This window comes from Melospiza melodia, chromosome 4, assembly GCF_035770615.1.
Source record: "Melospiza melodia melodia isolate bMelMel2 chromosome 4, bMelMel2.pri, whole genome shotgun sequence".
NCBI classification, from domain to species: Eukaryota; Metazoa; Chordata; class Aves; order Passeriformes; family Passerellidae; genus Melospiza; species Melospiza melodia.
In genome coordinates, this window is record NC_086197.1 from 55,041,737 (window position 1) to 55,064,759 (window position 23,023).

Here is a 23,023-nt window from a genome sequence, read left to right on the forward strand (position 1 = left end):
TGAGAAAGCATTCTCACAGAGCTGATTTCTCCAGAAATGTGTGTGATGCGGTATGTAACGTCAGGAGGCAGCTTTGCCTGAAATATCAGGGGCATCTCATTTTATAAAAAAGGATACTGGAGAAAGAGTGTAGGTTGGAATTGAAGGACAGATATGATTAAAAGGAGGAGGATATTGCTATGCTGAAGTCCCCTGTGATTATTTAGCTTACAGGGAGACATTCAGAAAAGGGAACATAATGGAAAAGCAAAAACTACCAAAGTCTGTAAAGGTGTTTTACAGTGCCCTGATTGCTCCTATACTGAATGAGGACTCACTGAACCCAAAAAAGATGCCTTTCGAAGTGGGTAACAGGAGACGTGTTTATTACAGAATAAAGTTGGGTGTGTACAGGAAATGTATTATTTACTACTGCATAATGTTATTTGTGAGACTTTTGCAGACCATCATTGAGAACAAGAGTCAGTTTAAGTCTTAAGTAAGATTAGAGAGGGGAAAGAGAGGATAATCAGAGTTTGTTACTTTTGTTCTCTCATTCATGTTTGACAGATAAAATCCTATTAGCTTCAGGGCACAGAGCAACCTCAGAAAGCCCATGACTAGAAGTCACCTCTTCTGTAGGCAAATTATCCTATTCTTCTCTTGAACTTTTCTGGGAATAATCTTCTGCTGGTTTCTGTCACAGATGGGATAGTAGCCTGCAGGGGTAATTTTTTCAGTGTGTTTTTTACTGCTGGGGTGTGTTAATAAAGGTATGAGCTGGAATTTCAAAGACTGTTTTTAGGCCACTTCAATTGGCAGAAGAGCACCATGTGACAGATGAAGATACAGGTAAAGTGACTGACATGTTTTCTTAACCTCTTGATTCTCTCCCAAACATAAGAAAAAACATGTAAATTTGTATTTTGTGACTCTGCTTCTTTTTTTCATAGTAACCTAGTCTTCAGAGAATCTCCTAGGTTAATATTGTCCAGCTTTGTATCTTGAACGCCATCTGTTTCCTGGAACTCTGTTTCTGTTTTTGCTGTAGAGAAGGAATCCAACTTTCTCTGCTGCCACCATGTTCCAGATATCTAAATCTTTGAAATCCACCAATGTGTGGCCCAGTTGGGCCTTGGTGTGTTGAGAGACCCTGTGTTTGCTCCCCCTGCTGTGGATGTCAGCAGTTCTCCAGCACCCCTGTTCTCACTGCTGCATACACAGACTGAGGTTTAGCCACCCTTTACCAATTTTCTTCCTGAGGTATTGCATGTCCCTTCTTGCTGACTTGATAATTTGCCGTCTGTGAGCACATTATCTTGGTTTGGCTCCACGGCAGGCTTGTCCTGATGATGCCACAGGTTGTGACAGTCACTGTCCCCACTCTGGCTGAGTCCTGCAGTGACCTGCACTTATCACATGCAAATATTCTGAAAGATGAAGTCTCTTCTTCCCCAGCGAAGCGCCCAGCAGAGGGTGAAGTGAGCTACACGATTGCTCTAAGTCTGCCCTCCTGTGTCTGCTGGGCATGGGTACACACACCCTCTGATCCTCATCTGCTCTTGCACCTGAAATGTGCATTTCATCCTGGGCTGTGCACTGAGCTGGCTGCTCCCTCTCTGTACTTGGTGGGTCATGAGAGCTGTCACTGGGTCTCTGTCAGGTCAGCAGCCCAAGACAGGCAGGGACTGACTGCACACTTGCCAAGAGGCAGATAGCAAACCACAAAGTACAAGTATTTGATCTAAAGGGGATATAAAGGGATATAAAGAGGTGCCTAGAGTCCAGAAAGACTTAAAAAGGATGCTTGATTTTCCCTGGTGATTCCATGCTTTAAAATGTTTAAACAAAACCAATGTATCATTTGGTCGAATGACAAGAACATATAGAGAAGAGAGTGATGATAATAACTCACAAAGCTTTGGAGGATATAAATATCAAGGAAGGAGGAGCAGTTATGGTGGTACGAGTGTGATAGCCAGGAGGACCTAATTGAATTTAAGGAAAATTTTGGCTCACTACAAGGAACAAAAATATAAACTAAATAAAGCAACCTAAAATAAGTAACTGTACAAAGCCTAAGAAACCAAACAAACCCTTTACTTGAAGCAGTTATTTTGGAAGAGGAAAAGTACCAGATACTACATTGAGTTCTTAGCAAGCTTCACTCTTGTTGTGGGTTTTTGTATGAAAGCACTTAAAGAAGCTATGGTGATGGTGGCTGCCTAAAATGGAAAGAGCCAACAATAATCACTGTTTGATTTGAACAATCCCCAAAAGGGAGAGGATGAAATCCCTCAGAAGCAGTAAATTAAAACTGAGCAGAAACCTGGCACGTGGAGTAAATGACGCATATGGTGAATGGCACAATCTTCTGTTGGGCACTGCACATAGAGGACAAACACATCATGATTTTCCGTGTCCAAAATAAAAAGCCTATAAAAAGTACTTCTTCCCATTATGGAGAGAAAAATACATTTGACAAGAGTGATTTGTCTTCTTCTTATTACAGAATTGATACTTTTTTTTTGGTGTCTGTGTCCTCCTTTCCCCAGTGAGCTTTAAGTGCAGAAGAGAAAACAGAGGTGTCTGATCTGGGTAAGAGTCTGGCACAGATGAGGGGTCTGAAACTGGGACAATATCCCTGCTTTTCACATTGACAGTGCTCTCTCTTCACTGGAGTGTCCCTGGGGTTTAGAGGATGTGATAAACCATGTTCAGTCCAAGTGGAGGAAATGTTAAAACCTCAGACATAAATAGACATGGTCTTTAAATTTAGGCACTGTGTTAGAATATTGTAGCAGGAGCTAAACCAAATGTTTGAAGACATGGAAATTTCAAGTCAGGCTAATGGTCAAAACCAGAGATCAAAGTTGATCTACCCAGGCTTTTCTATTTTATTCACGAAGGTTTTTTTTTTTTAATGAAGGCTAGAAATATCTGTATATTGATGGCTGTGCTTTGATGGATGAGTAGTAAAACCAGGCTGGTCACTAGATGAGTGGGACAGATGCTACAAAGGAGAGCATCCTCTTCAGCTTCATGAAGCACAGACTCCTGTGCCAGAAGGGAGGCAAAGAGCTGCTGCACCATGTTCACAGTCCATTAACCACTGGCATTTTCAGTGCATACCAAACCCCGGATCAAATAACTCTGCTGTTAGATCACGCTAAAGTGCTCCTCTGCTTATTTCTCTCTGTCACATCCCAGTTACCATGCTGCAGGGGCATCGGTGAAAGGTGAAAGTGGCATGTGGGAGCTTCAACTATGTAAACTTTGGTTCTTGAAACAAACAACCGTGCAATGAATGAGCACTCGTTGTTCCCTTGTTCTGTGTTTATGCTTTGGTGAGGAAGGCAGAGGGTTCCTGCTGTGAAGCGGGATGACAAGTTTAAAAGAACATGGGCACAGTGCCAGGCAGCGAGTCCCTGCATCATTCAGCGGCCAGACTGTGCAGAGCCACCACTCTTCTCCTTCCTGCCACCCTGGTTCCTGGGATGAAGGCACCCAGCCCAGGCATCCAGCTCAGGACTCGCCTCTCTGCTGGCTCCTGGCCCGGGATGGCTGATGGTCGCTGGCAGGAAGGAGGCGGGAGACAGAAACGTGCTGCCATCATGGCACTCTCCATTCCTCTCCATGGCTTTGAGCTCTTGGGCATTTTGTTTCGAGGGCAGCGCTCTCCGGATGTTTTCATTCTCGTGTACGTGCAGATGTGACTCTCTGCCAAGCGATGTGCCTTTTTTTATCTGGGAAAATCCTCGGTGTGTTTTACGAGAGGGACATACGAGGCCCAGGAACTACCAGCACATACAAACGCCTGCAATCTTTCTTCAGACGGAGCCTGCGGGCCGGATTTTTGCCATCCCGCCGAGCCAGCGGAGATCGGGGCTCGCAGGGGCGCCCAGGCGCTTTTGCGGCCCCGCTGGCCCCGGGCCAGAGCCGGGAGTCGAGGGAGACGTGGGAGAGCCGGGCTGGGACGTGCCGGGACCGGGATGTACCGGGACCGAGACGTGCCGGGGCTGCCCTGCTCTGTCCCCGCTCGGCACAGCAGCCCCGGGCCGGCAGCTCGGCTGCTCTGCTGGGGAGGCTCTGCGCTGCTCCGGGCCGGGGGAACGAACTGCACCGACCCTCCGATGGTGCAGCACCCAGACACAGCTTAAACCTCCGTTTGAACCTCAGCTTAAACCTCAGCTTAAATCTCAGTTTAAATCCCAGCTTAAACCTCAGCTTGTTTTGCTGCCTAATCGTGCCGTGCTGACCCTCCCAAGCCCCATCCTTCTCTCTTTTCAGATCCTGTTTATTAACCTCTTCTCCCACTTATCTACCAATGACTTTTTCCCTATGGGTACTGATTTTTGTTTTAACCCTTTCACCTGCTCTGCTAATGTGCACCCAAATCCCACACTGGAATACAAATACCAGAACCCCTGAACACACTAGGGGACAATGTCTCCCTAACATTATTGTCATTACTAATATAACAGCATGTAATAATTACAGTAAGATATAAAACAAGTAAAATAACGCCAGTTACACTCTAGTATCCTACAACTGGGAGGAACAATTCCCAGGAATGCTCTATTCTGTTCAAGAATGGCACAAACTTTGGGGACATGGTGTGCCTGTGCTGAAGGAAATGTAGGAACCAAAACAGCATCACACTTTGTTTTTATTTAATGGCTTCTAATCTCAACAGGCTTGGAGCAGAGGGTAATAGAAAGATTAACTTAATGTCTGAAGTCAGGCCATAGCTGTGTTAGAAAATCTTAATCAAAGAGGATGTGGTTTTCTTGTTATGCTAATAAAGCTTGTTTCTCTTAGGTATGGAGAAATGACTGTTTAGGCTGGAATTTTCCTGAGGCAGTACAGGGCACGCACAGACACCCAACACAGAAACATTCTGCCCACATCACTTATCAACACTATCAACAACTTGAAATCAGACTCGGTAAGAGGAAGGCTCAGGTAAACTCAGCCATTAGCATTTTCCACCCTGTGCCTCTCAGAATCAGATGTGGCCTTGTTTGTCTTGCTGGGCCAGCAATTTTACAGCTAGTTGAGGCACTGGAGGAGCCACATACGTGTACCTTCAGAAAGCTGCAATATTCAGCTATTGTTTTAGTTTTATGGTAGATGAAGCAATGTGAAAAGACAAGGGATATCCAGCAGGATGACGTGTGGTGTGGAAGAACACCTGCATCCTCTCTGAGCACCCATCTCCTTTATTGCTGCTAGTGATGTGTCCATAACACCAATGAATCAATAGTGGTATTTGTGCTTGCCACTGAAAATATGACCATGGAACTAGCTGGACAAAGCCTAGGTCAGAATCAGCAGGAACAAATGTGACTGTGTCTTTTCTTGCTGTTCAGACATCCACAACCCTGCACTGTCCAAAATAATGGAAGTGCTCTTGTATCTGCCAGCTCAAGAAGGAAAACACAGGTGTTAATGAGATCAGACTATCCAAGTCCCTGCTTATTTGTGTTTTGGAATGCTGTGAGCAGAGCTCCATAACTCAGTGATGCAAACAGGGGGGTGTCCCTGGCAGCAGAGCCCCTCTTGAGGAAGGGCGTGGCACTGGGGGTCATCAGAGGAAAAGGCCAAGCACTGTGGCTTTATTCCTGCAGCCTGTGCAGTTTAACTCTGGACACAGGTCTGAGGCCATCTCCTGACTCAGGATTCTCTCTAGCAATGCTTGTGCTCATGAAGCCATCGCTCTCCCCTTGCATCTCCAGCCATTCCTTCCTTCAGCTGCACCTAAGCCCAGCCACCTCCCCCACAGCCCCAGGGGTCACAGAGCCACGTGCTGAACCCCAGCAGAGAACTGACCCAGGCTAAAACCCCGGTGGGGTAGAGTAAGACAGATCTCTTTAAATGGGAATTGCCACAAAAAGCCCTTCAGGAAAATGCAGCCCCTGGGTTCAGATGGCAGCCATGAGCAGGACCAGCTCTCCCTGGGCATGGATACGTGAGCCATGGAGAAACATGTCTGGGTTTTTGCCCCACTTGGATCCACTAATTGAGTCTGCTCCTGTGTTCAGAGATAATCTTCACATGCAAAAATGAAGTCAGGTACCTTTCTGACCCTACTTTTCTCGCTACTCAAAGTTTAAAAAAAAAGTGGTTCCTACCTTCAATTTTTTTCTCCTCTGTCAGAAATCCAGGTCTCAGCAAGGTGACTTCCTTGAAAGCTTCTGGTGATAAAGCAGAAGGAGTTGTGTGAGCCACCAGCTGCAGCAACTTTCAGGGGAAATCTGAGGGAGGGGAAATGAGTTCATCGAGACCACCTGGAGCTCTGCGTGCCACCAAAGAGAACCAAAGGGGCAGAAAGCAGCAGTGAAAGGTCAGGTTTTCAAGATAAATATGGAAACAGTCATTGCACAGGATTTCTGGGGTAAACTCACTTTGCAAATACAAAAACTCCCAGAAGTGAGTGTTATCCACAGTGCTACACCCTAATTAAACCTGTCTAGCAAATCACAGCCACAGATCCCAATTCTACTTGCAGTTCAGTGTCCTCTTACACAGCTTCTGGGCTTCCCAGGGCTGCCATAGCTGAGAGCCACCTCACCTTTCAGAGCCTCCTGCTGCCCAAGCTCTGCTCACTCACTTGGTGAAACGAGGTTGTCCTTTTCAAGTTCACAACTCACTTCAACCAGAGCCCTGAAAGAGCTGCTGTCATGTGGACGTGGCTGAACCCCAGGCAGATATTGTTGCTAAATAGCTGGTGACAGTCAGAGCTCAGTTAAAAAGCAAGAGGCATAGGGAAAGCATGAGTGCAAGGTCTCGTGGTGAAAAGGAACAGTTAATTGAGCCTTAGGCATGTCATGTCTCTCTTACACTCCATTTAACATTCATTCTGACAGCACCTGGTGATGCAAACCTTTTATCTGCTGGCTACAGCCTCTCCCACAGCAGTGATTCAGCCAACCCTGTCCTGCAAGCCTTGTTTGAGTGGGAATCTGTCCAAGTGGTCCTGGAAAAGTTCAGTCCTCTTAGACACAGAAATTTCTTACCTCTCTAGGAATGATTGCATCAAGCAAAGCCCAGGAAGAGCTGGTCCCAGTCACTCCTTGTTTGGGAAGAGGAGAAACACTGCTTCAGGCCTAAGCTTGCGTCCTCATGGACAGGAAAACACCTCCATGCTATTCTTGCCTCTCCTCCCAGTCCTGTGTCCCTGTCCTCGCTGTTTTATCACATTAGCAATACTTGAGGAATTGCATTTGCTACTCTGTTTCTGTTGGATGGGGGTAGGGGAAACCGGAGCTGCAAAGGCTTTGGGATGTTGCTGTTCATCAGGCTGTTCATGCAAGTAGGAAGTTTGGTTGGTGGTTTTGAAAATATTAATGTTGCCTTCATAAACTGGCTTTCCACCTGGTGTTATGGTCCCCAGGCCTCTCCCTCCTGGCAGGAGGGCTCTGCCACTGGTGAGAGAAGCCACCCCCATGGTGCCACCCATGGTGACATTGCTGTCTGCTCCCTCAGAGAACCAATCTGAGTAGGTAGCATTTAGGAAAATATGAAACTGAGCAGAGCTTTAAAAAAAACTAACAGGAAAGCTTTTTCATCAGATCTGCTCTCTGCCAGTGGGTTAAATGCTACAACGAAGATTAAGCCAGGGTGAGGGACCAATTTATTCCCATCCTTGCATTGCCCCTACCCAGACTCTGCCTGGCTTCTGGCCAGGTGACATAAAGCACTCAGGCAGGGGTCTGTTGGGGAGACAAGGAGACTTCACTGGAAAAACTGAGGTGCACAAGGGCTCAGAGGGAGAAAGGGGCTCTGGAGGGCTGGCTGGAAGTGGTGCTCCCAGGAGTGGCCAGCTGCCAGCAGTGGCTGAAGCTACACAGAGCATTTCAGGCTTAAGATGTCTGGGGAAAACTGTCAGGGAGCCCAAGAGAGGGATGGCCACAGTAACTATTCACAGCCCAGTCTGAAGCTCACAGGAAGGTGAGTTTAGGAGCAGAGGGAATTGAGGCGACCCTGAGCAGCTACCCCAAGTCACAAAGTCCCCATTTTCACCCTGAGCAGGCACGCAGGGCTGATTTTGGTCCTGACTCAGCCACTTTGCTCCAAACAGGAAACTAAGAAATGTGTTTATGTCTTCCTCAAGAGGAAAATAAAACAAAAACAGAGCAAAAGCCTCCACTTGGGATTACAGGAATGAAAGATGGGCAACAGGAAACACTATTTCCAGTGCTGGGAAATGCAGTTATGTCAACCAGCTGCTGTTGGCAGTCTCACATGGCATGATAAATGGAACTGGGCTTGGTGTGGAAGCCAGCTGGCCTGCACCTTAAGGGAAGAGATGAAAGCTTGGGGAAGAGTTTGTCCACACCCAAATGTGGGTGGCTTCAGAGAATCTCAGCTATCAGTGACCCACATTTGCTGTGGGTTGGATGTTGTGAGCCACCAGCGCTCCAAACCCACCCATGTGGTTTGCCCTTGAGGTCAGCAAGAGATTTCAAGGGAAACCTTTTCCTTTCTAGGGTGACCTCTTCCTTCCATACAATGCAAAACCAACTCAGCTCAGTCTGAGATACAATCAAGGAGCAGAAAAAAGGAAGTAAATGAGCTGGCAGAACTGAGTGTCCCAAAAGCCCTGGGTGTGCTCTTGCAGGGGAGTTTCCCCTCACCTGACGCAAATGAAGAAAAGCCACAGAGAAACCCCATGGACCCCTGGAAGCACATCTGAGCCAGCCACGTGCCTGGTGGAACCAGCACCTCACTGACCTCTTCCAGTGACAGAGGGCTGAAAATCCCAGTGGGCAGCTTTGCTCAGAAATAGGCATCATAAACACATAGGCGGTGACATTTTGTACCAGAAATGGTGTGGCCAGCAGGAGCAGTGTGTGATCATCCCCCCACACTCAGCACTGCTGAGGCCACACCTTGAATCCTGTGTTCAGTTTTGGGCCCCTCACTACAGCAAAGGCATTGAGGTGCTGGAGAATGTCCAGAGAAGAGCAGTGGTGAAGGGTCTGGAACACAAATCTTACGGAGACCAGCTGAAGGAGCTGGGTTTGTTCACCCCTAAGGGAGCTCAGGGGAGACCTTGGCACTCTCTAAACTACCTGACAGGAATTCAGCAAGGTGAGAGTCAGCCTCTTCTCTCACGTGACACAAGACAGGACAAGTTGTGCCAGAGGAGGTTTTGATTGGATACTCATAAAAATTTCTTCACCAAAATGGTTGTCTAGACATTGGACAGGCAGTCCAGGGAAGTGGTGAAGTCACCATCCCTGGATGTATTTAAAAGATGCGTAGATATGGCACTTCAGGACATGGTTTAGTGATGGACTTGGCAGTGCTGTGTTGAAAATTGGACTCAATAATCCAAAGATCTTTTCCAACATCAATCATTCTATGATTCCATTTTTGTTCTATTTTTGTAGCCCAGAGAATATGTAGATGGTGACTCCCCTGTTGCAGCCCTGGCAGCTCAGCAGGACAAAGTGATGATTTCTGTATCCCAAAGGACATTTGAAGGAGCCAAAAGTAACCTTAAATAGTAACACTCACACACTGTCTGAGGGGAGGCTTACATCCTTGCTTTAGACAAGCAGTCTTTTCAGACAGGTGGACAACCACCTTTCCCTTCAGTTATAAATAGATTTTCTTAATAAAATGAAGAGCTTGTCCCTATTTTGGGGGCTAGTCAGACCATTTGATTGCTCAAAATTGGATGAGAAGAACTCTCTGATGCACTGGAAGCAAATATGCCAGAGTGGCTTGAGAGCTAAAACAGCAGCTTAGTCCCTTTTTAAAGGTTGGTGACAGTATCTGATGAAGTGGTGACAATGTGCCTTTAAAATACAGAGGACAATTATTGTGTCCTGTCCACACCTGTGTTTGCCAGCCTTCCAACCCAGCCCTTTCCAGGAGCCAGGGGAAAGGCAAAGCCCACAGCAATTGATTTAATTGGCCTCACTGCCCTGTAATTTTTATCCTCTGCTGTACAGCTGGCATTTTGTTTACATGCTCCTGTATTCAATACAAATTAACAATGTTTAAAAGGGAGAGGAATATTGCTCTCAGATGTACTAGATCTTGGCCCTTCCCATAAACCCCAATTTCCCCAGATTATGTTGTTTAGAAATCCGTGGGTGTAATTAATAACAGCCAAAGGGCAGGAGTATTTGAGCAAAGAACAAAAGGGAAATTCTGTGTGAAATAAGCTAAATTTTATTGTTAAAAAGATGATTTAAGCAAATGTATTCAACTTCATCAGTGAAGTAATGGCTAAAATTACCAATAAATAAAATAAAGAACCCTGAAACTCTCTGCTATTGTTTAGCTCCCTCAAGAAGGTTTTGTTGTCCCATGGCAGCTTCCCCAGTGCAGCAGAAAACACAATCTGGTTCTGGCCAGCAGGTCCCCTCCAGCATGCTGGTTCCTAGCTGCTCCCAGGGGAGCTGAGGGAGCAGAGGGGAGGCAAAGGAGAAGCAGTTTGGCTCCTGGAGCACTTCAACCACCAGAGTCCTGGAGAAAAGGTGGCTCTGGGGAAACTTTATCCCAGCCTTTCAGTACATGCAGTAAGCCTCAAAGTAAGAGGAGGACAAAACTTTTATCAGGGCCTGTTGAGATAGAACAAGGGATGAATGGGAGTAGGATCAACTTCAATCATCTATAACGCAGAAGTTTTTACAATGAGAGTGGTGAAACACTGGAACAGGCTGCCCAGAGATGGTAGATGGTGGTAGATGCTCCATCCCTGGAAGCATTCAAGGTCAAACTGGATGGGACTGAGCAGACTGGTGTAGTTGAAGGTATCTCTGCACATTGCAGGGAGGCTGAACTATTTAAAGGTCCCTTCCAACCCAAAATTTTCTATGATTCTATGATTTGAGCATCCCAGGGATTTGGGGAACTCACAGAGAAATCAAAGTGCAGTACTCACTTCGTGCAGGGACCCCTAAAGCAGGAAAGGGTCCCAACACAGAGGCAGTCACAGCTCAGGCACTGCAGCCTGAGCTCCTGACAAGGATAGCTGAATCAGCACAAAATTATCTGAGTGAGAGAAAGTGAGGGAGTGGAAAAACAGAGGGGAGATGAATGAGAAGAGCAGGAGAGAAGAAATCCCAGCCACAGGTCCTCACAGCACCTCCTCTGAAGGCTCTCACCCACCTGCCCTCAGGTGTGTACACACAATGAAAAGTGATATGTCATACAAAAACATGACTTAGTTCCCTTCTTTCCTGTCACTAACTCTTGGCCTGGTGCCTTCCTCACCAACAGCTTTTGTGCACAAAGCATGTCTGACACCTGCTGAAATGGAGCTGGACTTTTCTTTAGGCATATCCCTCTCGCTGGCTGCAGGGCCGCTGGCACACTGAGGGGGTGAAGCTGCCAATTGCCCAAGAGATCAGAATTTCAGCACAAAGCAGAATTAGCAGGAAGGTGGGCTGGGATGGAGGCAGGAGGAAGCAAAGCCATATGGGCGTGAAATGCTGGGGGCGGTGAATGACGGTGAGGATGGGTGAAGAGAGCTTTTGTTATCAGCACAGCTGAAAGAGAGAGGGGCACCTGTCCCTGAACCTCAGAGCCCAGAACAAGGAGCCCATCCAGTGGCACCTGTGACCCACCTGTGCTGCTCTGGGCCATGGGTGCATGGCCCTGGGGTCAGGCTCCAGACCTGAGAGTCACTGGAGCCCCTTGGGCGGCTGTGGGAGCTGCCAGCCAGGGAGAGGCACCTTGGGGAGGGCACGGGGCTGAGGAGGAGCACAGAGGAGCTGGGAGCTGCTGGCAGCTACACAGGCTGGATGGACAGACCACCAGGAGCAAGGTCAGGAAGGGAAGAATGTTCAGGTTCCAGCGCAGTTTTTCTGGGGGCTGAGCACAAAGCCAGTTTAGGAGGCTGGGAGGCTACTGGAGCAGTGCACAGGAAGAAAACGATGATGATGATGGTGATGACAATAATGCCACCCTCCAAGCCTATGCAGGGCCTCTGGGGTAACAGGCAGGAGCTGGCAGGTGATGGCAGCAGCAGACAGGCTGGGGTACACTAATGGCTGCAGGTTTGGTCACAGATTAGCTGCCTGCTCCCCTTCAAGGCAACCCAGTGTGCCACTCCTACCCAGGCCTTCCCTTCTGGGAGGTTCCCAGCTCAGCCTGGCACTCATCCCTACCTGTGCAGAAAAGGGAGGGTCACTGCTGATTTTTTGATGGTGGCATTAGAAATCAGTCTCCAGAAAGGCTGCTTTAGTTTCCTTCCACTTCTTTTATTTTTCTGTGTGTTTGAATGTTTCCAAGATGATTTAGGTTAGTTGAGTTTGTTTTGACTTTTGGGGTTTTTTTTGTCCTTTTTATTTTTTTAAACACTTGGGTAAAGAAATTATGAGCTGTGAAAAGAAAGGCCCTGAAAAAAGGCAGAGGTATCAGCAGCAGCAGATCCTCTGGCTCTCCCTGCTGTGGAGTTTTCAGCCCCTCATGGACACATCTGCCTTTGAGAGAGCTGACAAGAAGTAAAAAATAACATGACTTAACCTGAACAGCACACGTGGGCTTGCCTGTTCTTGCAATTACACACGCAGGAAATTAATTTTGATAACTGCTCCTGAATACCTTCCTGTGCAAACAAAACCTGGCTGGATTTCTTTCCTCTTCTATCACTGTGGAATCCCAGAGGGGATACTGAGAGGCCCTGAAAGTGTTATGAAATCACCATGAGACAGGAACATTCACACAAGGAAGAGCTGGATCTTTGCCCATCCCAGCCAGGAACACCAAAACTGCTCTGTCTGGAAGTGCTTTGGCTCACAGGGGTGTGGTGACAGCTTCTCCCACTCTGCCTCAGTCAAGTGGTCTAGATTGTGAAGGGAGGTGGAAATTGTACATGTGTGACTTGCCACAGAAATCCTACATTTCAAAACTGCTTAGACGACTCAGCATGGATTTTGTATCGGTGATCTATACACACTTCTCAATATGAGGATTTTTTTTGTATCAGTTACCTAAACATTTAATATGAGATGTGTAGCTGCTGTCTGATTTCAAGTCAGACCTGCCTGAGAATTAAATCACAACAAGAGGTAATTGCTTTGAAAAATCAAGCCTGATCCCACAATTTTTCACAATCAGCATCACAAATTGGAGCCATCCAATACTTTTCACCAAACAGCTCAAATTTCACAAAACTAGCTCTCACTCCAGACAAGAACCCCAAGCTCCTTTGAGTATTACAGAAGAAACCACTGATTTATTTTTCTTTTGTTTCCTGATGCACATATGAAGTTTTAGAATTCAACCACTGACCCATGCTAAGAGTTTCAGATGTTTCTGGCTGTGGCCCACCTTAGGCTTGCCTGACAGCAGTGGAAGGGGGCAGAGAGGTGATGGTTCCCTTTCCTTCAGGACAGGGAGCCACTCAACCCCCAGCTGCAGGCGAGCTGCTCCTGTTGTAGCACAGACTGCCCAGGTCACCCAGCCCTGCTTAGCCTGGGAGGAAGGGAAATGCATCCAGTGTGGGACACGAAACCTTTGTAGAGAGCACAGCGAGGTGGCAAATGAAAACTTCCCTCAGCTGCTCGTGTGAGTGCTCAGAAGCCTGAACCTTTTCCCTGGCTGCACACAGGGGAGTCTTCCCTTTGCTGCCCTGGGCCAGATGCTCTTGTCTTGGGAAAAGCAGTAGGGAACACTCTGCTGAGCACTCCTGGGCCAAAGTCACCCTTTGATTCATCCCATTTGACTTATAAAAGATCCATCTAAATGATGCAGCTCCCTTGAGTGCTGTGACAGTCCAGATAAGGACAACCACAGGAAAAATGCCCAAATATTTTAGCTCCTGTTTTTTGGGGTTTTTTTATGAATCTAGTATGAAAAAGAACAAAGGAAATGATTGCTCATTTTCTATAAAACTATTTATTCTCTCCTGAAGAGAATTAGTTCATCCGGTTGACTCCCTTTCATCCCAACCTCACATTCTATGACTGAAAAGCAGAGAGAAAAATTGCACCCCTGTTTTGCACACACAACTCCAGCCATTTAGAATGAACCTGTTTTCCCACTTTCTGTGGTTTCTTCCCTTTTCTGCCTAGTATCAGTCCTAGCAAAGTGACACATGGGAAAGCAAACCAGAACTTCACAACTGCTCTCCCTAGTAAAGGACCTAAAGTTTAAGGTTCCCACCTATTACCATGACAGGAAGGCATTTGTACAGTGAAAGTGGAAAGGGGAAAGGAAGCCCTTCCTTCCTTTTCTGTTTGCATGTTTTTAATGATCAACACTAGAGAGAAGTATAAAACAATGGCTTGGTAGAGACTGTCCTCATTCCTGCCGTATCTTTTCTCTGTAAAAGGGCAAAGAGGATCATCTCTAACATCTTCTGTGTGACTAGTGTGCCAAACTCACTTTTCCAGGATTCCTCTACTGAAACAATTGTGAGTTTAAACCATTCTTGCATTTCTTACATTTTTTTACCTATATTGCATAGTAGAGATGACAGACAAAATACAAACTCACCATAAGATGCAACACCACACAAAGGACAATCAGGAGGAGACCAGGAGGAAGGCAGCTTTCATGTTCCCACACTTTTTGGCTTCTCTTACCAGCCTCCTTGCAAGACAGGGCGGGAATAAATCATTATCAGTGACAGCAGCGCTGGTACATTGCAGCTTCCTGTCCAGAAGCAGCTGATTGCATCAAACAACTCATCCTGGCTAATCAAGGCAGAAGTCAGAGGGGGAATTCCTGTGCTTACCACGTCTCTGGGCAGAGTTGTTGAGGTTCAGGAGGTCTCCAAAAACATCCCCCTCCAGCTGAGAGGTCTCAGCACACTTCCCCAGCCACAAGCTGCATCATGGCCAAGAGAAGAAAGATGTTAAACTTCTGTCCTGGGTTATTCCAAGCCTCTCCTGGTGATAACCCAGGGCTTTTCTAAGCACCTCCACCTGTGGTGAGAAGAAACAGGAGATGTGCTGGCTTCACATCTCTCACAGTGTGCTTAGTGAACAAGGGCACTTTCTGCAGCTGTGCCTAGATGGGAGAATGGAATCATAGAATTGTTTAGGTTGGAAAAGGCCTCCAAGATCATTGAGTCCAAACATTAACCCAGCACTGCCAAGGCCCCCAGTAAGCAAGGTCCCTAAGCACCACATCTACACTTTTTTTTTTTTAATCTTCCAGGGTTAATGATTTCAACACTTTCCTGGGAAGTCAGTTCCAATACTTGACCACTCTTTCAGTGAAGAAGTTTTTCCAATATCAAATCTAAACACGCCCTGGTGCAACCTGACACCATTCCCTCTTGTCAGTTGTTACCTGGGAGAAGAGATGGATGCCCACCTGTACACAACCTCCTTGCAGGTATTGTATGGTCAGTAGGGACCACCAGGGCAGACAGGCTGCTGAAAGCAAACCTGAGCTGTAAGCTCTCAGAGACAGACCTTGTTTGCCTTATGACCTGCCCTGAACTTGATTTGGCCCCATCTCTGCAAGATGATGGTGCTGGGTCAGCAGTGATCACTCCAGAAGTCAGCATTGAGCCAGTTTACTTTTCCAGCTCAAAACCAGGTCACATTCCCATGGCATTTGCAGTAACCCCAAAGCACTGAACAAGGGAATTACTTTCATAAAAGTCTCTGCTCACAAGAAGGAGGTTCAGATGTTATCCCCATTTTACAGATGAAACAAACAGACCACAATTTGCTGTAAAATCAAGCACATGTTCCCTTTTCTACTCAGCACGAGACACCTGACAAAGGTTTACACCATGATCTGAACCCCACTAAGACAGCTGGAAGATCCCAGAGCCCATACTGTCGAGTTTGCTGGCCCCCAGACCTTCTTGAGGAGCTCCTCATGGTCTCTTCACATGAAGCAAACTGCTCTGTATGCCCTGTGCTGCACTTTGTAGAGGGTGGATGCTGGACAATGCCTGCCCCCACCAAACCATATGGCCCAGCTCACACACAGCCACCAGTCCCTTACTGGGACCCATCATCCTCACAGCACAGGCCACAGCTCCTGCCATCCTCTGCCAAGGGCAGTTGGATGTCATTTTGTGTGGCAACAGAAAGATGAGCTTCATGCTCAGGTGTCACATCATACATCACATTAGCTCCTCCAGCAGCTGGGAAGGGACAGTCAAGATTCATTAATGCTGGTTTAACATTAATTATGTTTGTAGAACAGTGCTGCAAAGGAGCCTTTTGACAAGCATGTCCTTCCTCAGCTACATCATTTTCCCCTTCCTCTGCCTTCCAGAACCACACACCTCTTTCCATTAAGAGAAAATGACAGAGCACTATGGTCTGTCAGGACAGAAAAAAAGCAATCCAAGGTCATTGTGTTGTTCACTTTGACTTTTCCTCCCCATTTCTTCGATGGTATAGCATATTCAATCACTGCCCTGTGGAAACTAACCTGAATTCCTCTCTGAAAGCAATTGCAGAGGTTGCTGCTTGGAACAGCTCTTGTTGCACAGAGTCTTTTCTTAACACAAAGCTTTGAAGTCTTTGTACCTCAAACAGAGGAAGTCAGCAACTACAGCCACTCTATAAACCATACAGGCTTTCACAACTGAAAAAGTGTGTTTTCCACAGAGATCTGGCCACGTTCTCTCATTTGCCTTTGACCTTCTAATGCAACCGGAAAGTTACTCCTCAGGAGAAAAGGAGGAGTATGTACAGGCAGGAGGAGAGCTGGGGAAGTTGTAGCTGGGCAGGGGAAGGATGACTCAAGGCTCAGGTCATTGGCAGGGACTCAGTTGCACAAACCAGAAAGCAGAGACTGAAATCGTGGATGTTGGAGGCACTGTGAAATTATTTGGTGATATGTTTAAGCCAAGTGCTTGTTGACATTTTGCCTGTTTCTTACTATCACACATAGCAACATCTACTTTTGTCAGCCTAAGCAATTCACTTTGTCTCACAGAATCATGTCAAATTCTTTAAATACACATGACAATGGCAGGTTTTAGTGTTGGTGGCAGCATTGTGGAAATACCATCCCACCACATCCCTGGGGTGGCCTGAGTTCAGACAACTTTTTGCGACAATCACATTATAAATTCTTCCTTCTTGCTACCTAATTTTTCCATTTCCTGTAACTCCATGAGTTTCACTCTCCCCTCTGAAATGTCTTGTACTGAAACCCACCACTTGGCTGGGTTTTTTTTCTTCCCACCAAACAGTCTCTCACTTTAATTCAACATATATTTTTCAAACTAGAATTTTTTATTTTTTCCCAGCAGCATTCAAGGCAATAGGCAGCACATACAATTCATTAATGTTCTGACATGGCAACAAACAAAAATTTTGCCTGTATTGAAACAATGGCCTGAGATTCACCTAAGGTTTTAATTCACTGTAAGGCTAGAATGACACCAAGGAAAAAATTAACCTCAATAATGTGCAATAAACCAGCAGCATTGCACATACACAGCATAGGCCAAGTCCTTCCCACCCATCAAGGAAATACAATTTTGCTACACAGAATAGCATTGACCCTCTCCTCCTTCCCCACTTCTGGTGTGCTCTCTCTCCAGGCAAAAGTTCCAAATCTTCCAAGTGAAATTTGATTTCTCTCGGCTCACAAAGTCCCTCTGCTTGGGCTCCGGGCAGCAGGGAGAGCGAGGCAGGGCAGCGGGGCTTGGCTGCCACCTCCTGGTGCCTGCCCCGGCCACACAGCAAACCTCGCCGAAAACAGAACATCCCAAAAATGCAAATAATTACCGGCACTGTCCTGCGGCTCCACGGGGTGAGCCCTTTCTAACCCTGCAGGAATAAAACAGACTTAGCATGGAGAAGGGAAATGAGACGGGTTGCTGAGCTTCAGGGTGTTGAGCTTCACAAATTAATATCGTTTTTATGTATATGAATATTCATAGTTTTTAAAAATATGAAAGCTTGTGACACACTACAGGAGCAGTTAGCATCTTGCATACAGGAGCTACAAGGCTTCCATGAATGTTTCTCCTTCAACTTTAGGAAAAAACTTATACATATTCTAGAGAAAAAGCAATGAAGAAATAAATCTTACTAATTCTTTCTCCATTTTTTGTCCTCTTCTCTGCTTATGAGGAAAATATGAATTTTTCCCATTTTATCCTCCAAACACGAAGTATATCCACTAAACAATATTTCAGTGTTCTTGGAACACTGCTTTATTCTTGATAAATACTTTGAGAGTTTTGAAAGCATCATATGAAATCTCCAACTTGCATCTTTCAAAATATTTCGGAAAAACTAAGATAAAAGGTTACCATGTGAAAAAAATACAAAACCCTCATACACTGCCTTCTGTAATCCTGGGAATTTCAAAAGTAGAAAACAGTGGTGTCAAAGTACTCTTGATTCATGGCCACCAAGCAAGCCCAGGAGAAATAATTCAAAAGAAATTAAGACATTTGTTTTGTATGCAGCAGGTGACTCTGAGGCTTGGGACTGCATGGACATGTGCATGAGGAAAGATAATGAGAAAAATCCATCAAATTAGTTTTCTCACATCAGCATTCATGAAAGACAGCGCTTCATAAAACCTTCACATCAACAAGTCACCATGACTCCTCAAGGACATTAAACGAAAAATGAACTTCCCAAAACAGGACAAAGGAAATATTTTTTTGTTCAAAAGAGCAGCTCTGGGCCTTGATGTGCCATCACTCAGCTGAGACAATGAAATAATTAGGGGAGGCCCTATCACATCTTGAATCCACCCTGACAAGCTGAAATCTTCTGCCCATCACAGATAAAGGTCAGAAAGGCCAAGCCAAGAACTGTAAACTGACAATTTTCAGCAAGGAATTCACAGCAAAGCCAGCTAAAGCCTGGCCAGTGTTTGTCTCTAATTCAAAATAAATCCTATTGGGGAAAAAGCCCCAACCTCAGGCTCCATATGTGGATGTGAGAGTACAGCAGAGATTAGCTGTTACTAATTTTAAGACCGACGTGTGCTGTGACGCCAGCCGGATCACAGGCACCAACAATTGCAGCCCCCCCTGAGCACTGGCTGCAGTCAGAAAAATAGGTTTTCTATGGATAACCCTGGGCTGATCCCAGGCACCTTCTGCATAGAGATCCCTGAGCCCAGCACGTGTGACTCAATCTGGCCTTTGGCATTAGAGATAAAGCTACAAATACAACATTGTTAAGAGGGTTTCCCTGTAGTTAAAATCTGCTTCTGTGAGGTGCTGTTCCAGTGTAAGCAGTAACTGTCTGTGCCTTTAAAGTCCCTTTCATCTTCAGTCTGGCATACTGCCATGTTTGGGGGACTTTCTGAACACGTTATGCAATTTTGGCAGCAAATCCAAATGCGAATACCAGCAACCTAGACACACCTATTATTTTCTTCAGCTGGTTTGAAAAGTCATAGAAAGCAATATAGCAAATGAAAAGTGCTGAGTAAAGGGGTATTCAAGGAAACCCCATGACTATCCAGACCATTCCAGTTCCAGAAGAATATACACCCAAAATTTCAGTCAGGGATTGCTAAAACAAAGCCTCTCACCACTGGAACAGCTGTGAACTGTTTGGTTGATTGCTGCTATTGCTGCTGCAATAGCACCCCCACGAGCTGGGCTCCACTGTGCAAGTGCTACGCCAGGATCTGGAAATGTGCTGGAGAATCTCTCACAGATAGATTCTAGGCTTGTTATTACTTCACATTTCCATTGCAGCAAATTATGGGGAGTGTTGTCTTGTGGGATTTTTGATCTGGACCACCACCAAATTCCTGCTCTTCCCTCTCCTCCAGCTGCACTAATTGGAGGATAATTTCCCCAACTGCAGAGGACAGAAATAAATCCATCTTTGCACAAGCTTCTGCCCCTTACCTTAAAGTGGCTGTGCTGTGCTCCAAGTTGCTCTGACAAATGCACTACATTGCTACAGACAGCAGAAAAAAAACGTTGTCAGCCAAATAGAAAGGTGATCTCTTTTTAGTTATCATTTTCTAGAAAGTTCTGGAGTCCATTTATTTTAAACACGAAACAAAGGAAGAATCAAGAAGTTAAAATATGCCAGTTCATAAAAGCTCTTTTGCTGTTGCTCATTGAATCCTAAAGCTATGCTCTTTTATCTAGTGCTATCAAAACCTGTAAGCTATGAAGATTATGTAAGCTATAGATGATGTTACACACTAGTAAAGTTTTACACTAGGTCAGCACCAACAGCCCTGTACAGACCATGCAGTCATGCAGAGATGGACTTGGTCCCTCTCTGTACCAGGAAAACTTGCTTTGAAGAGGGGTCTTTAGCCCACATAGACCATCAAACCATGCCCTAAAACCTCTCTGTTTCTGCTGTGAAGAGGCAGAGAGAGGTTTATAATGCCCACAAAGTACCCTTTGCAGACACAGAATTCAGCTTTTTAGATTAGGTGAATAAACAATTACACATAAAAACAACTGGTTTAATACTCATGTTCCTCATCATGTCATCCTCATTCTTCTTTGCTTTAAATCATATTGATAAAAAAAGAAAAAAAAAAAAAAGACATAGACCCCAACAATAGGCATAAACACTATGGGCCTCCTATATAGCGCTGTTCTGCCCCATGCTCACCAGGTAAGAAATGTTTTTGACATGTGGTGTAAAAATAACTCCACTGATGGCAAGGAATACCTTTTTCAACAGATGCCTGTACAAGGAATATCCCAGTTTGAAAGTTCACCTCTCCTTTTTTCCTCTGAATGGATGGTGTTTACCTGTCTTAGCTACAAAAGTCCAGCAAGGAGCAGGGTCAGCACAGCCCCCTTTTCCTTCCTCAGCAGGTGAGCAGTAAGACATGTAAAGAAGGATTAATCTGGACAAGAAGCTTTGCAGTGCAGTGAGCTCCATTCCTTTTGTTTAGACTGGAGGTAAATCCTGGTTTTCCTCACCCAAAGGGTATGCACCAGCTTTCAGGTTTTAATAACTTTCCTCAGTGCAGCCAGAAAATCATTTGATGGAGAGACTCTTCCAGCAAAGTACAGCCAGCTTTGGCAGCAGGCACTCAGCAATTCAACATTACGTAAGACAAAAAGAACACGTTATACCCTATCAGTTGTCATCCTCCTGAGGCTTAGTGAATAGCATTTCTATTATATGATACATTGAGATATATATACACACACACAAAAAAAATATATATATACACACACAAATAACATTAGTGAATAAGCCAAAATGTGTTAAATACTGCCCATACAGGCAATCTGTAATTGCAAGAAACGTGCTTTGGAATACAAACTGGAGCAGAATTCTTGATGCCACTTGCTTTGCAATCTCTAAGATGCCACAGGGGCTTCCTACCTTCATTCAAAGTGTGGGGTGGGAAAGAGAAAGAAGAGCACAGGATTAAATTTAAATCTCCTAAACTGAGCCAAGGACAGAATTACCCATGACAGAACTCAGCTAAGACAGACGATCCTCTCTGCTGCTCTCCTTTGTAATCATAATTCCTTTCTCTCATCTCTGAAAAATAGCATTAAAAATATAGGGAGATCTGTTTTTCATCTGAAGATGAAAATATTTTCTGTTAAGTTCTCTAGAAATGAATTGACACAATTTTTGGATTGAACAGTTACTACTGCTGCACAGCAGAAGTGCAGAGCACTGGCAGCCAAGGCTGTCACTGCAGGTGCCCAGAGTGCTTCTGCCACACCACCTCATACTCTGCCTCCATGTTCCATCTCCAGCTTCCACTGCCACAGCCACGTCCATTGGGAGCCACCTGTGTCTAAAGGAACACTTGTAGGTTTTGTGCTGTTTGATGGCAACTATGTCAATCGTTTGCCAACTATTTTTCTCTAGCAAAATGACAAATCCACAGAGCCAGATTAGCTGGATTATGTCTTTACACTACCCCCTAAATAAACTGTTATTTGCTTATGAGAGAGACAGCAGGAAATGGCAATTTATGTAAATGTATTTTAAAATAGAATAGAATTATTTTATTTAGTTTTCATTTCTGGACAGTATGTATCCACCAAGGATGAATTACATCTCCAGTATCAAGATGAAAAATAGTCTCTCATAGTTTGCTTGATAAATTATGGATTTTTTTAATGTCAAAAATACTCACCAACACTGAAATAGTCTTAGGCAGCCTAACAGAAATGTCATAATCTGTTCAAATTACATCTGAGAAAACTTAGGTAGAGGTACCAGCTGCAACATGAATATTTGCCTGCCAATTGAATAAATGACTTAACAATTCCTCAACCATCTGCATTTTGGCTCAGTCACACAAGGTTAAGTTGTTTGTTTTTCAGTTATTTCAGTTTAATGTCTGAATCAATACCAGATAATGCAGAAGCAAAAAAGTTTTAAATGCCACAGGTCAACCATTAAAAGACCTGAGATGCTCCCAGCTTCAGTAACTTTTGCTTTCATTCCTTTATGAAACTGTTTCACTATAATTGGTCAGCAGAGCCAAGTAGAGAGATTAGGGCAGAACGTCTGTTCCAGGCTTAATGGTCTGTCCAGGTAACACAGACACAGCCAAGACCAGCACACTTTCACACAGGGCTTCTGATTCTGCTTTTTTGCAAACAGGAAATACTTTATCCCTTTGAATCCACACTGGCAGGTAGACAAGTATTTTTTGGCTAGTAAATGCTAGCAAGCATTTAGTTTCTTCTTTCAGGTAGAGCAACCAGAAAAATACCTCTACATGAATTGCTCCCTCATGTCACAGAGCAGAAAGGTTCAAGGTGCTGAACTCCAGCTCCTGGCAGATTTCAGCCAGACTGGCACGAGAACCACTCTGCTTCCCCACAACCATTCTGACAGCAGGAATTCCAAGGTGAGGTAGCTTATCAAGAGCCATACTACCAATTCCAAATTTCGGATTAAAAACACCCAAATGACAGCAGACTACCTTTCCACACGGCACCTCATTTCAGTACAAAAAAGTATTTTCACTGAAATTTTCAGAATTGTGATTCATTCTTTTCCAGTGGTGAGGTCTCCAGTCTTTCACTTTCATCCTTTAAGAAAGTATAATTACAGCTTATTGCACTTTTTTATTCTTACTTGTCTATGTAAATCCCACTTGGACCGAAAGTCAACCAGCATTGAATTAAGGGTATTCTTGTATAGATCCTCTCAATACTCTT

At 45.1% G+C, this 23,023-nt stretch overlaps 1 long non-coding RNA gene across 1 annotated transcript; it reads right to left on the minus strand.

The window, feature by feature from the left end:
• Positions 1 to 6,113: 6,113 nt before the first annotated feature.
• Positions 6,114 to 14,914, minus strand: LOC134418054 (uncharacterized). Its single transcript, XR_010027667.1, has 3 exons — positions 14,684 to 14,914; positions 14,443 to 14,538; positions 6,114 to 6,176 (listed from the first exon to the last, which is right to left on the minus strand). It is a non-coding gene; the product is annotated as an uncharacterized LOC134418054 (long non-coding RNA).
• Positions 14,915 to 23,023: the final 8,109 nt, after the last annotated feature.